Below are 13,803 nucleotides of genomic sequence, written 5' to 3'. Positions count from 1 at the left end.
CAGCAGGTACAGACACAATTATTTGCTTCCAAGGCATTTATACTGCTAGTCATTTAAATAATAGAATTCCCAACAACTTAACCATGTAAAAATGTACGTTTCATATTGTGCCCAGCATCCCAAACACCTGTTTTTATATTAAGATCTATTATGTAAAACCACATTTCTAAAATCTAAACACCTCGCTTGAGGGGAAATTAAAATGACAGTTGTTTTTTTTATCTATTCTCCTACATTATTCATGATAATATATACCGTGAGATGCCAAAAGGCACCCATTTGAAAACGTCTAACCCCTGGGAGAAAACCCATAATCCATTATTCCTCAGCGGGAGACAGAAATTTCATCATGTCAGCTTTGTTTTTACTGAGATTGAAATAACATTATAATGAATTAAATGATTTGAGGTTTTAGAAGATCTTCATTTTCAAGAAGTAATAAAAAAGGTATGTTCCCTCCATCACTCCTTTTTTTATGCAGTTGCTGGACAATTGCAACTTTCCACTGCTGGTAGAGATTTTTTTCTCTCTCTGTGGACGCAAAGATCAGATTTTTGCTGAGGCATTTGACTTAGGTGCTATTTTAACAGTGCTAGCTCCATGAACTTGCAGGGCAAAGCAATAAATAATATGAACTCAGAATCTCTGCAAACACTGCCCCGTCTTTGTGTGTATTATCATTTGTGTTGTCTCCAGTGCCTCCACATTTTAAAATTTCAAAATGTGCGTGCATTCAGCAGAATATGTCGAAAAAAATCTTGCATACTGTACTCACGCAGCCCTTGTTAATGTAAGACCTTCCACATTCATGTAATCTTTTTTGCCCTTTATATCTATCTCTGAATGTCATTTCCCACTAATTCCTCAGGCGCTTTCCTGATAACTATGCAATACTACAGGGTAGCACATAATAGAAAACTTTGCCCCTCATTTATCAAGTGAGTTCAGCCACTTTAATCTTGAAGAGAGTGTTTTCATTTTTTAATGCAGTAATTTCAGCTTTGACATTCTCAGATATTCTGATAAAAGCCAAACTACATTGATGGTTTTGAAGAATCTCCTCAATTCTAAAATGTTAAACCAGGAAGCATGTGCGAAGAAACTTGACGGACAGCAGAGATATAGCGTTCTGGTCAATGGGACTGAAGGCTTTTTGATTTCAGATTTGCCAGAGAAGCATTTCATTGATTTTTTTTTCTTCCAACATTGCGTTTTTGAGAGTGATTGATCAATGTGTTTGTTTGCTTTCTTTAAACTATTAATAAACACTGACAGCACACAAATCTACATAACTGACACTGTGCTATAAATGTAATAACTTACATGAATAAAAATGCCTTATAGAATCGGCCTGAAGGCAGAGCTTATGGTGCTTGAGTAAAAATATTAGTCGTGTGTCATCAAGTTTTTCATGTGCCTTCGATCAAGCACACACCAACATCATAACTGGGTGAATATATTCTCTTATTGTATTGTGTTTTATTCATTCTTTTACACAAACCTGTCTTTTTGACTCTTTAAGACAGCATTGACAGGGGATGGGTTATCACCTTGTAACTTTTGACTCACCCTTTCTTCCACTTGTCAGTCTGAGGTCGACATAGTTCATTAGAGAAATCTCTGACTCGCTTTGATGGTGTAAACATCAGTAAAACCAAAGCCTGCTTTTCATTATTTGTCTGTCACAGCTTTAATGGCAACTGAACCACTTGGTTATTTCTTTCCATCTACAAATTAATTTTCTCACACTGAATGAAATCAAATAAATAGCTTTTAGACAGATAAATAACAGTATAGAATATATTAAATTGCTTAATGTAATCACTACAGAGAGCAGACGTGCAGCTTTGCTCGTTCATCTCTAAAAGCTTGATTCGTAAATGTGTTTTTTTTTTCTTGTCTCTTCCTGCAGAAGATGCAGCACTAATGAGCACACCGCAGCCTTTAGATGAGTGAGGCACAACAAAACAACCTGAACATCAACAGTCTGCAGTAAAAGTAAGGCTCCATATCTCCTATTTTCCACACTCCAGAGCTGTCTTTGAATCATTATATATCATTATCATTATATACTTATACCCCCTACTTCAGATCTCCTTCAACCAAGATCCCCCCAGTGCACATCAACCTGCTTGTTGTTATGATCAGTGCTTTTCTGTATGATGATAGGAAGCTCTGACACCGTATGCCGCTCTGTATATTCCTGTCAGGGTCTCTTTGCTTTGTGATATAACATAGACAGGGTTGAGGTGAGATTTTGATGCATCCTGTGTATTTTCTTAGAACATGTATTTATGCTTGGTGGTGAAATACTTTCTACCTAAAAGACAACATTGGGATTCATACATTTCTGGTAAATATCTCAGCATAAATTAGACTTTCATAGCATACACTTTCAGTCAGCAGTTCCCAAACGTCAAGCCATGAAACCCCATCATAGCGTGTTTGTTTTCATCATGGTACCCGTCTGTCTACACCCACAGGCATGCATATGCCAGATATATTACTAATACCTAATATTAAAATGATGTGAAATGACATAAGCCTATTCTAATAACAAAATAGTCTGCTGTTTTATGTTGCTGTGCTGATTTGCAGATAAATATTGAACTGAATAAAGTTAATGTTAATTGATAAATGCTTTTGTTAGCTCATGTTTCGGCTTTTAAAGGACATAAAAAATTCACATTGTGTATTTGCTTTACTTCTTTTAAGTTGCTTGAAATATTCAATATATCTTTGCAGGCTAAAGAGGTGGTTTGTCTCAAGGTGTCTCTTGAGCTTTAACAGCATCATTACTGTCCACACAGCCGTGAGCAGCTTTCACTGTTGGCTCATGTTTGGTTGTGTCACCATTCTTTGAGCTCTGTTTAAAATGTCAAATCTTTCCATCACTGGTTTACTTGTCATTATTTCTGACTGCTATGCACCAAAACTTGTATGCTATAGTGTTACTGTGACAACCGGCAACCATGAACTTTTGTCACTAGTTTTATCCGTAGCATTGCTGCATATTTTATATGTAGTAGTTTTAAATATGGTGGTTCCGAAAATGTGTTGCTAATTTCTTTCATATTGATATGTTTGAAAATGGAATATAAAAAGATAGTTGTTAAAATGTGGGGAACCACTCATCTAGGTTTTATCATGCAGTGTAACACATAGGTATTATAATATACCTCCACTAAGTATCAATTATTAAATTAATAAATAGGAGATGAAAAGGAAACATTACATATCACAGCCCAATCTTCTTCATTTTTTGTGGCTCAGTTCATTGAGAGATGCTTCTGTCAGGTAAAAAGCCCAAATGACATATATGTCTTCTTCAATTTGAGGCATTATTTCAGAGGCACAGTCAGGACAGAGAGTGATAAAGAGGCACAGAAAAGGAGAGCTGCATGCTATAAAGTTGAAGCTTTGATGTTTTCTTGCATTGAGAATGGCAGTGTCGTAGAAAATGTGATCAAAGTTTCTTTTTCCTTTTTTTTGGCTAGACTTCACACAGAGTGGTGTGCCTCTGTTGCAGCACCTTGCTTACCATTTAAAAGAGGACAGTTTGTATGGTTGCTGGAGGTCTTTTATCATGCAAGTCCCATCTGAGCTTCTGTGGACCTTTTGGCTTGTATTGAGTGCCTTGTCTGCATCTCATGCACTGCTTGTATAATTGAGTGTCAGTAAGAGTAAACACGACCTGAAAAGTCTTTTTATAAATAGTTTGAAAATAGAGCTCCCATGTAGTCAATACTGTACATGTAAAACCGTTGCTGACAGTAAAATATGGCCTTGTGTAAATGACTTTCGCCAGATTTTATGTTGAAGCTAGGGAGTGTCTTATCATGCAGAAACAGGAGTGTAGATTGGAAGTAAATTATTGAGGTAGATGTGGGCCATAAATGGGCCAATTTAAATGTTTCTTTAAGATTTATGACAGTGTCACCCCAGCTAAAGCTGCATTTTTATTCCCTATGAAACATGTCCGCAATCCTGAGGCAATTGCAAATGTAGTGGATACTCGCTATCACACACTGTATTACACAGTTTTGGTTTCCTCTCTTTTTTTCATCATTTTTTTATAAACTACTTTGTTCACAACTTGAAAGCTTGCTTTATTCAAAGAGCCTTGTGGAGTAAAGAGTGTATTCTGGAGAGATTAAAGAAGAAATCATTTAGAAATAAGTGTTGGATTTGAGAAGGGAACGAGCATAGTTGTTGCTGTCTGAGACTGAGCATGAGTATCCATTCACCATGGCTTTAAATGATAGGCCTTGACAAATCTGTACAATCTTTATCCAAACCATTTGGAGAAGCTGTCATGCTCCTGCCGACATGCTGTGCTTGGTCAGCGGTTTCCTCCCCCCAGGAATTCAGATAGTCAAGGATCAGACTTCTCCATCAGAGCTTCATCCAGAAAAAACACTCTTGACAGTAACTATGACCCTAGTCAGTCATGCACTATGTATATGTTGACTGCTGAAATGAACATTAAGAACATTGTGGGCTGTTGCTGAACCTGCAGCTTACATTATTTATATATATATATTTAAATAATGTAGTTTTTCAGGATAAGATCTACTTTTTTCTGATCCACTACGTTTGATATGTAGCATTTTGTAATGAAACCATTCAGATGTTATTCCTAAACTCCCTTCTTAGTAGTGCCAGTGATAATTCTTGAAGGAATATTTGGAAACATGCTTATTTGCTTTGAGCGTGAAATGAGAAAATCAATTGTAGCAATCCCTCGTTCATTCATTCATTCATTCATGTGTGCTGCTATTTGGTTTTCCTTTTCCCCATTTCATGTTGGATGAATTGCAAACATTCCTCTGGGTTGATTAGAGGATCATTCAGATCACCTGTTGCATAGGGGGTGGGGACTGACTCCTCAACAGTGATGAGCAGCTTGGTGGTTCTCCTCTTGGCCAATCTGGGTCTGACGACGCCCATTCTTGAAGGCATAGGAGATGTGGGGAACTCACCCAGGGGCATTCTGATCCTTCCTCTATTCAGTGCAGAACTCACACTATGAGACATAGTCAGCCTGAAACTGTTATTCAGAACCCCTGAGATTTCTTTGCTGTCTTTCTTGTTGTCAAAGTGATTGAGAATTGTCACTAAACACAGAGTGAACATTGCGAATAGTGCCTGTGCCAGGGCAGTCTGGTGCAATTTGTTCCTTGTCTTCCAATTATCTGCTGCCTGCAGGCTTAATTATTTATTTGTGGTGTTTTAAATGAACCCCTTACCCATTTTTACCTTTTATCGAAGAGGCATTATTTATTTATTGAACAGTCACTGAAGAGCCATTTGTTATTTGTTGCAGAAGAAGCATTTTTTCCATTGTTTTCATTCAAGTCCAAGTGTTTTATTTAAATTATTTTCATTATGTGGTTGGGAACTGATTCTCATGCTCCTTTTACTTCAGTTGAGACTTGAGGAATCAGTACCACCACACAATATCAATCTCATGTCTGCATTAGGTGCAGAGCAGGAGAATGTTGTTAGCATAGCATTGCATAGCATAAAGACCAAATGAAAACAGGTAGCTTGGCTCATTCCAAAGTTAAAAATGCTTCCAAAGCTGCCATCTGTCGTCTTTTTAGGGGGAATCATGTTGGAATTATTTCTTGAACAGTCCTCACAATACTTCTGTGCAGCTGTAGCACAGATGTGTTTTACAGATATGGCCAAGTACAGAAGTGAGGTAAGGTTTTGGTATCTGGACCAAATCTGGCAACATCAATGTGATGACAAGACTTTGGAAAGCTGTGCGCAAACACTGTACCCAATTGTTGTTTGCCAAGAAATAGTTCCCCTAGGTTTTGAGACTAAACAAAAAAACAAAGAAAAATGCATGTCATAAAATTGTGCTGCAAGAGCAAAATCTTGGTAGAACACAGAACTCCGCCAAAGTCTTTTGTTTCTACAGTGATGTTTGTGGTGGCTGTTATGTATTCTTTTATATTTAGTCATAGTCCATCATTCACTCACTCACAACTTCAGTTCATTTTGCCAAAGACACCAGTGTTGACCTTTCGACCTATCTTGCAATGTTAACAAAAGCAAAAAATAATTTCAGTATCCATCCCCGGTTTCCAAAATTAAGTTTTTTTCCTTGGCCCATGTTACAAGTTTTATGAACATCAGGCCCACAGTTTTTCCGTAATCCAGACAAACAAACAAACAAATGGCTCCAAAAACATAACCTCCTTGGTGGAGGTAATAAATGTCGGGGAAATCGTTTCAACTCCATGTAATTGCCAAGTTAGATCAAGGTTTGGCACTGCAGCTAAGATTCTATTCATTTGGTTCGAGATGCTTTGTTGCAGGGATTGTGATGGGATTTCTCTTTCTGAAGCCCTCTTCAAGTTTTCCTCCTCTTTTTCTCAGTAGTTTCTTTTTTTTCTTGATTGGGGTACTTATCTTAATTAGATTTTGGTGGCAGATTCTCTGGAGACTCCAACACTGGGGTATTATTTTGGGGGGGGGGGGTTTCCGCATAAGTTAAGCATTATGAGGCCATTTTAGCCTGTGAATGTGATTAGAAGCAAGTCAAATATATGTTGACTCATAATGTAAATGTGTTTTTTTTATTATTTAAAAAATCAGTTCTGACAAAAGCTTCATCAGCCTATAATTAACTTTCTTCATTAGTTACCCAGATGTAGCTTTGTCACAGATTGAATCCTTAATTACCACTATCAAAAATAAATAAAATATGTCATAATTTCAGATTGTAGCTCAGAGCACCATGGATTTTAGTGACCACATGCTTTCAAAAGAGAAGTTCCCCCAAATTTTATTTTATGGTCCAACAGGGACTATTTCTAGCTTCATTGCACAACTTTCAGCACAGTTCCTTGGGGTATTTCTGATATGCCTCACAAGTATGGAAAATAGGAGAGGATACTGAACAGGGTTATGTAATTATAAGCATTAAATGGAAGAATAGATAATTCTCCAAGGTTTAAAAACAGATGAAAAAAATCTTGCTGTGAGGGATTTTTCCTTGGATAATAGAAGCAAGGTTCACGACAATTCTTGAGTATGTTTTTCATTGGCTTCATATGATTTTTTTGTTACGGACTGTGAAAGGGAATTGGAGTAGAACTAGCTGCTGTCATTTAATAGGCACAAAAGGCCTGTGGTGCAATGCATGCTTGTAATAACTACCGTAAAAATGACTAGTACTTGAAGTACTTGAAAACAAGCGAGTCTACTATCAGTTATTACACAGAGATCCCAAAGGGGTAAACATGTCAGAGTGAGACAAGGCTGAAACATATTTCATATATGCCATTCAAAAGATATTTCTACCCCAACTGATCTCTTCAATCTGGAGAACTATCTGAAGGAGGGTGCTGCTATCTTTGAAATTTTCAGTCTTGCATCTCATATCCCGAAGAGATCTATCATTTACCAGCCAATATCACGGAGCTGCAGTCACAAACATTTGAGGGCAAAAGTGTGGTATTGCCACAGATCTGTGTTTAAACTGACTTTCCACCCACTGTATCTCCAAGCAACATCCATATATGTCAAACCTTGACGTTTCCTCATAGAATACTACATGCATGTCTCAAGCAATATGTTTTGACTTGTGAAATCTTAATCTCAAGGGGAACAGGTTGTATCAAATGTGGAAATGCCCTTTACGTATGTACACTTTCAGTTTTCACTGTTGACTTTCAGCCGAACCAGCTGGCAATTTAGTTGCACAAAAATTGTATTTACTGCTCCCTATTTCCTCCCGCCATAATTTCCTATCCTCAAGAAGCATATCAACAATTTTTTCATCATGTTGTGACAGAATGTTGTCCCCTCCAAAACATCAGAGTTTTTCCAAGTGTTTTACAAGTATGTGAAGATTTTTTAATCCTTAACCTGTGTGACCAGGGCAGTTAAAAACCCTGACAGCAAGTGCGACAACGCCACCCTGGGACTTTCACCCAGAGAATACCTTCACAGGTTCTTATAGTACAGAGAAAAAGGAGCAGAGATGTGAATTTCCAGTTTCAACCACTAAGTTTATTTACACAGCTTTAATTTCAGACTCACAAATAATGAAATTTGGGACAGGTTAAAATTTAGGATTTATTACCAAAATATATTTATGATTCACTAAATAGATGCCACTACAGGAAGATGATTACCAGTATAAGAGGGAGGGGGCCTGTCAGGGAGGTCTACAGGAGTGTGAGGAAAGGGGGGGTCACCACCACCAGTAGGTACAGGGAAGAAGACACACTGCAAAACAATACAGCACATAGTTAGAATACACAGCAAGCAACTTAGGCATGCACATAGAACCCAGACATGGTTGATTGATATTTGAAAAGTTAGAGAATGTGTTCTGAGTTGATCTGTTAGCCTTTGAGCTCAGTCTGATGTTTGACTCATGCTGTCAGCGGTTGTTACATCTCTGCCTTATAGCTCTATATGAACACATGGACTCAGCCAGCAAGCTCATTCAACCAGCAGGAGCCTTGAACTGTCTGATATGCCTCCACAATTCTGTTTTATTGACTTAGGCAGAATGTGGGAGGATTTGAAGAAAAGATTATAAGAATTCATGAGACCTCAATGTATCAGTTTGAATAAAATTCAAAGAAAAACAATACATTGAGGTCTTCTGTCACTTCGAAAATACGTTTGTATTCTTACTCGTAGGAAATTGATTTAACGAATGCCAAGAGAAGCCTGGACACAGCTGAAATTTTTCCCATTGCTTTACAGCAAGAAAAACCTTAACTTCTTGCAGTGTTGTACCTTAGGTCAGTAACACTAAAATAGTGCACTGACATTTTGGGTTGGAATAGCATATCTCTAGAGCAAAGCCACATTTTATATTGGATCTATAATATAACTGTTGGAGCAACTGATACAGCAGCTCACAGTAATTTGACAAAAACAGCCCTGATTATCCCATTAAGAAAAACAGATTCAAATGGATGTATTCTTTCTGAAACACCAAATATAAAGACGTGCAATTGTATGCACTTTTAAAATCTTGTCTCATTCTATGGATTTACTAGAAACGAATAAAATAAGATTTACATGAAATAACAAAAGTGGATAATTTATAAGACAATTACTTTGACATTTAAAGCTGCATTAATTGTTTTTTCTGCCACTTGGGGGCAGCAAAACAACCTAAAAACAAAACATGACACATTGTCACCTTTATAAAACCATATCAGATGGGTTTCTGGCCATCTTATGATTCTAACTCCAATACTCAGTGTTAGCTCTGTATTTGGTCTACACCAATGCCTGCTAAATGTTGCACTGTCTTCACCAGCTATAGTTGCTCACTTTGCCTGCCTGCTGTTTGGTACATGGGCAGGTATATCTGCCCCAGGTTTCACATCTCTCACTATAATGATACAGAATCGATTGGCTCGGAACACAAGGGAGTATACCTCCTACATGTAGGGCTGTTGGGTCCTTTTGTACTTGATATCACTGTGCAGTGCAATTAGTCTTTTCCAGATCCCTGCTGCAGAGACAAAATCTGATAAAAAAGTGATTTTATTCATATCAATAGTGCAGCATAACATCAGACATAACACAACCTTTTGAGCATTTGTGTAGCTCTGCAGTGACAAGAGGAATATTAGCAGTAGACACCTACCTGTTTTTGCCTCATACCTCGTGATATTGCATGGCATGTCTCTTTTAATTAGCTTCCTAGTTGTAGATTCAGCAAAAAAAGGTCAGTTCATGACCTATTGAGTTTCCTGTTGTACAGTTTGGAGGTAAATTGATTTCAGCGTGATGTGTTCCTTTTTTTAAATGCATGTAAATGCACTTTGAGGTACACAATTGCCTACCAACAACTAACTGTTAAGAGATTAGATGAAAACACATACTGTAGGGTTTCAGTGTTCTATTTTTTTTACAACAGTAAAAAAGCAGTTATTCTCAAAATCATTGTTTGTTTTTTTTAATATTATGCACAGTGTGATTTTATATTGATGTACTGTTTCTTTATGTTTATGCTTATGGTCTATTTAACAAAATCACTGCATTTTCTGTAAGTAAATGAGACATAATACAACTAGTCAGCGGGGTCTGCTTGTTATGCAGTTTTCACTCATCTGAGAGTGTGTGTGTGTGTGTGTGTGTGTGTGTGTGTGTGTGTGTACAAGTACTGTACTGTACTGTGTAGATTTTGAGACTTGCTGACATCCCCTTGATGTATACCCCTCCTCCCACTCTCTCCACAGAGGCATGATAAACATCCATACAAAAAGAGGTCATGTGAAACTGTCTTCATGAAGATTGAATAAATGGAATATACTTGTATAAGGAGCTACTTTATTTTCCCCACTGTAATACATGTTTATTATAGGCCAAACACATGTCTTATCTGTTAGATGACCCTATCTCACCTCATATTGCTAAGTTTTGCAGCTGTAGTAGTAGATTCTAAATATTTAAAATTCAGCTTGATCGAATATTCTGGTAAAAAGCAACTGAGAGCCTAATGTCCTGGAGAAGCTTTTTATTGGATTTGTATTTTAAAGAAAGAATTTGGGGAGTCTCTCAATCAATTAAATACAATCTAAGTTTTTTTTTTTTTTAGCTGCCAGAAGGACTTTACAAACTTCGTCGAGCAGCACTCAGCTTGGGCAGCTTGTACGCACCCCCCTAGACATCATCAGACTTCTTAGAATTTTCTAAGCCTTTCTGTGTATGTATTAGTCTATAGGCAGAGTGAAGTTGTTATGTCCTGTTTTTGGTTGAGACTCCTCATTCGTGCTGCCAGTGGTGAAATGGACAAACCTACCGAATAATACATAAATATTAGAGCTGATATGAGTAGTTGATAAAACGATTATTCAATTAACAGAAAATGAATCAGCAACTATTTTGATACTTGACTAATCAAACATTCAATTTCATTTTTAAAAAATGCTAAACATCCCCATGTTTTGCTGTAAAGTTAGTACACTTAAGTACTTTCATAGAGACTAAGGGTTATTGTTACAGTGGACTGCACTTACAGTATTCACCCATTCCTGTTTCACTAAATAATATGGATGAACTTGATAACAGCTGTAATGTCAACACAGAACTGTATCAAATATGCAATATATATATATATATATACCCTACATTGACTTTTTTTCCCGTAATACTGACTAGGCTGGCATCACTGTTTACATTTAACATCAGTCATGAAATTTCAACAGCTGTTGGATGGATTGCCATGTCACTTTGTACAGACATTAATGGTCCCAAGAGGATGAATTCTGAATGACTTTGGTGACCCCACTATATAGCTGCTGATGACCAGCTGTTTAACACTTTTATTGAATGGATTAACATGGAATCTTGGTTGAGGTATTCATATCCCTCCCATTATGAATTGCAATAACTTCTTCTAACTTTTTCTAGCACTGTCATCAGGTCGAAATTTCATTTAATGAGCCAAATACCTAGAAAAACGAATGACTTTCCCATCAGCCTCAGCTGTACTTTGTGTTTAGTGCTTATTAGCAACTGCTAAGATGCTAATTGAAGACTGTGGCTATGGTAAACATAAAATATTTTAATAAACTAAGTAGGTTTAACGTCTCATTGTGAGCCATGTTAGCATGTTAGTCTTATCTGCACTACTCTGTGTTTATGTTGCATGTTACTTTCAGTTACTTCCAAATCCTGCCTTTTTATATTTGAATTTGAAAGTCTCAGGTTGACAGAATGATTTGAGAACAAGCTTTGTGGGACCACTTATCCAGGGATTATACTGCTTGCTTTTTGACGCTGTCGTATTAAAAAAAGTATACAGTCTGTGTTGACATTGATTCATGTAAGAGGACAGTGCTTCTGATGCTCTCAAACTGGTTTCACAAACTTAAGCTCAAAATAAATGGAATAATAAGTCCAGCCAAAAATGTAAACTCATTTCCTGCCTGCTATATTAGGCTCCAAATCAAGTGCAGTGCAGGTTGGACATAAATCATTACAAGTCAACATTTGCTTGTGTTTCATGTAAAACTGTGCAATATACGGTAGTAGTGGATGGAAATGATTGCTTGGTAGTAGTCATCATAATTTTTGGTGCAGTGAGCGGTGCAGGGACGTTCACTAGCCGTGTCAACTGAATATACATCACACATATTACTACTTTGCATTACTGCTTAGATGGAACACAAATCATGTGGAGGCTGCAAATCTCAATGAAAAACCACTGAGATGCTTCTCATTGAGATGCACATTCCCGCTTCTCTCCACCCACTCCCCGCTCCCACACACACACACACACACACACACACACACACACACACACACACACACACACACACACACACAGCCCTAGCAAGGAGTGAAATAACTGGACTCTGAACTTATTTGTAAACCATAAGAACTCTGAACATTAGTGCTGAGATAGTTTGCAGCAAGATGATGATGATTCTTTAAACCTTTATATGTAGTTATTGAATTGTTTACTGTAATTGGATGTTTCTTGTTGTAGATTTTGCTACTGAACATGAAATATAAAAAAGGTTTGGTGCCGTAGCCTAGTTACTAAACCAAATCTGAAAAGATGACTCATTGGTATTGTGTTCAACTGCTGACCTAGATCCATTTGAGTTGTGTCTGGTGTGCTTCTTTGCTGTTGTATTGAACACCTTTGCTTCTCAATGATCATCATAATTATATGCATTGCTGTGTCATTGTAATTGTCTTTTTATCCCAGACACTCTTTTTGGACTGTAGTATAGACAGCCATACATTTAGATACTGTGCATATACACAAAGAAGTGAAAAAGAAACATGCTATGGATATCCACAATTATAGCTTTAACTTTTCCACTACAGCTGTATAAAGGAGCATTTTTTTCCTTTACCTTTTTTTTTTTTTACACTGTTTTATCCATGTCTGTGTAGCGTTAAGGGCCCCACTTTCCCGGAAAGTGTCTGGGCCAGCCACTTCCCTTACCCCACCACAGCTGTTCATACAAGATGCAAACATGAAATGATACAGGGCAGAGCAAAGAAAAACCCTATACAAATAAAGTGTGAACAGAACAGCCCAAATCCTGAGACCCTCCCTGTTTTAAATGCTCTCTCAGGCAGAAACCAAAGGTTTGCTGGCCAGCAAAAACACACCACCACCTAAGGCCCCGACCGAGCTGAATCTCTAACCAGATATCATTAAAGGGACAAGAAATGCCTCCCATTGATTTGAATGACCTTTGTAAATTGGCTGGCAAAGTGTTTGTGACCTTTTTTTCTTTTTGTCTTTTGATTTGTCTTTTTTAAAAAAAAAAAAAGCCCCTAAAAAAAAGATTCTCTGAATCTACTTTGCCTCTAAGTTGCTACATGCCACATACACTAAATGTTACAGCAGCTCTTTGAAGTCCATGTACAACACTCTCAGCACTTTACATCGGTGCTAATACAGGCGTGAATTCATCTCGGTCCAAAGTACGATCATTATATTTGGATGAATGTTCTCTATTGTTGGAAAGCCCAATATTTATAATTTAACTTTAGCCCTTGGCCATAGACAGCTGTGAGTCTCCAACATTTTTATGAACATTTGATCCATTTGTATTTTAGAGTTTATATTAACTTCCTTTTCATCCGTTCTTAATGAAATTTCACAATATGTGAATATGTCCACCTCAGTCTTTTAAACTCTTTCCCTTCATTATGTAGTTGTACTTCATTGAGATACTAAAAAATGCTGTAAAGGAAGCAGTGTCAGACAGACAGTTTCCTGATTAGACCCCAGGGAGACAACATTTAAATGAGGTTTTAGATGTGGAGATTTGCTCTCAACAA

At 37.3% G+C, this 13,803-nt stretch overlaps 1 protein-coding gene across 6 annotated transcripts in view; it reads left to right on the top strand.

The window, feature by feature from the left end:
- The window catches only part of gulp1a (GULP PTB domain containing engulfment adaptor 1a), a 72,701-nt gene that overhangs the window by 26,399 nt on the left and 32,499 nt on the right, over positions 1 to 13,803 (top strand). For all 6 annotated transcript variants that reach the window (XM_051405096.1, XM_051405089.1, XM_051405094.1 and 3 more), the window contains one exon: positions 1,913 to 1,998. The gene's annotated coding sequence lies outside the window, so the exon portion shown is untranslated. The remainder of the gene's footprint in view (positions 1 to 1,912; positions 1,999 to 13,803) is intronic.

Source organism: Dicentrarchus labrax, unplaced genomic scaffold (genome assembly GCF_905237075.1).
Source record: "Dicentrarchus labrax unplaced genomic scaffold, dlabrax2021, whole genome shotgun sequence".
NCBI classification, from domain to species: domain Eukaryota; kingdom Metazoa; phylum Chordata; class Actinopteri; family Moronidae; genus Dicentrarchus; species Dicentrarchus labrax.
The sequence above is the reverse complement of the archived record's forward strand: the minus strand, read 5'-3'. Positions and strand labels throughout refer to the sequence as shown.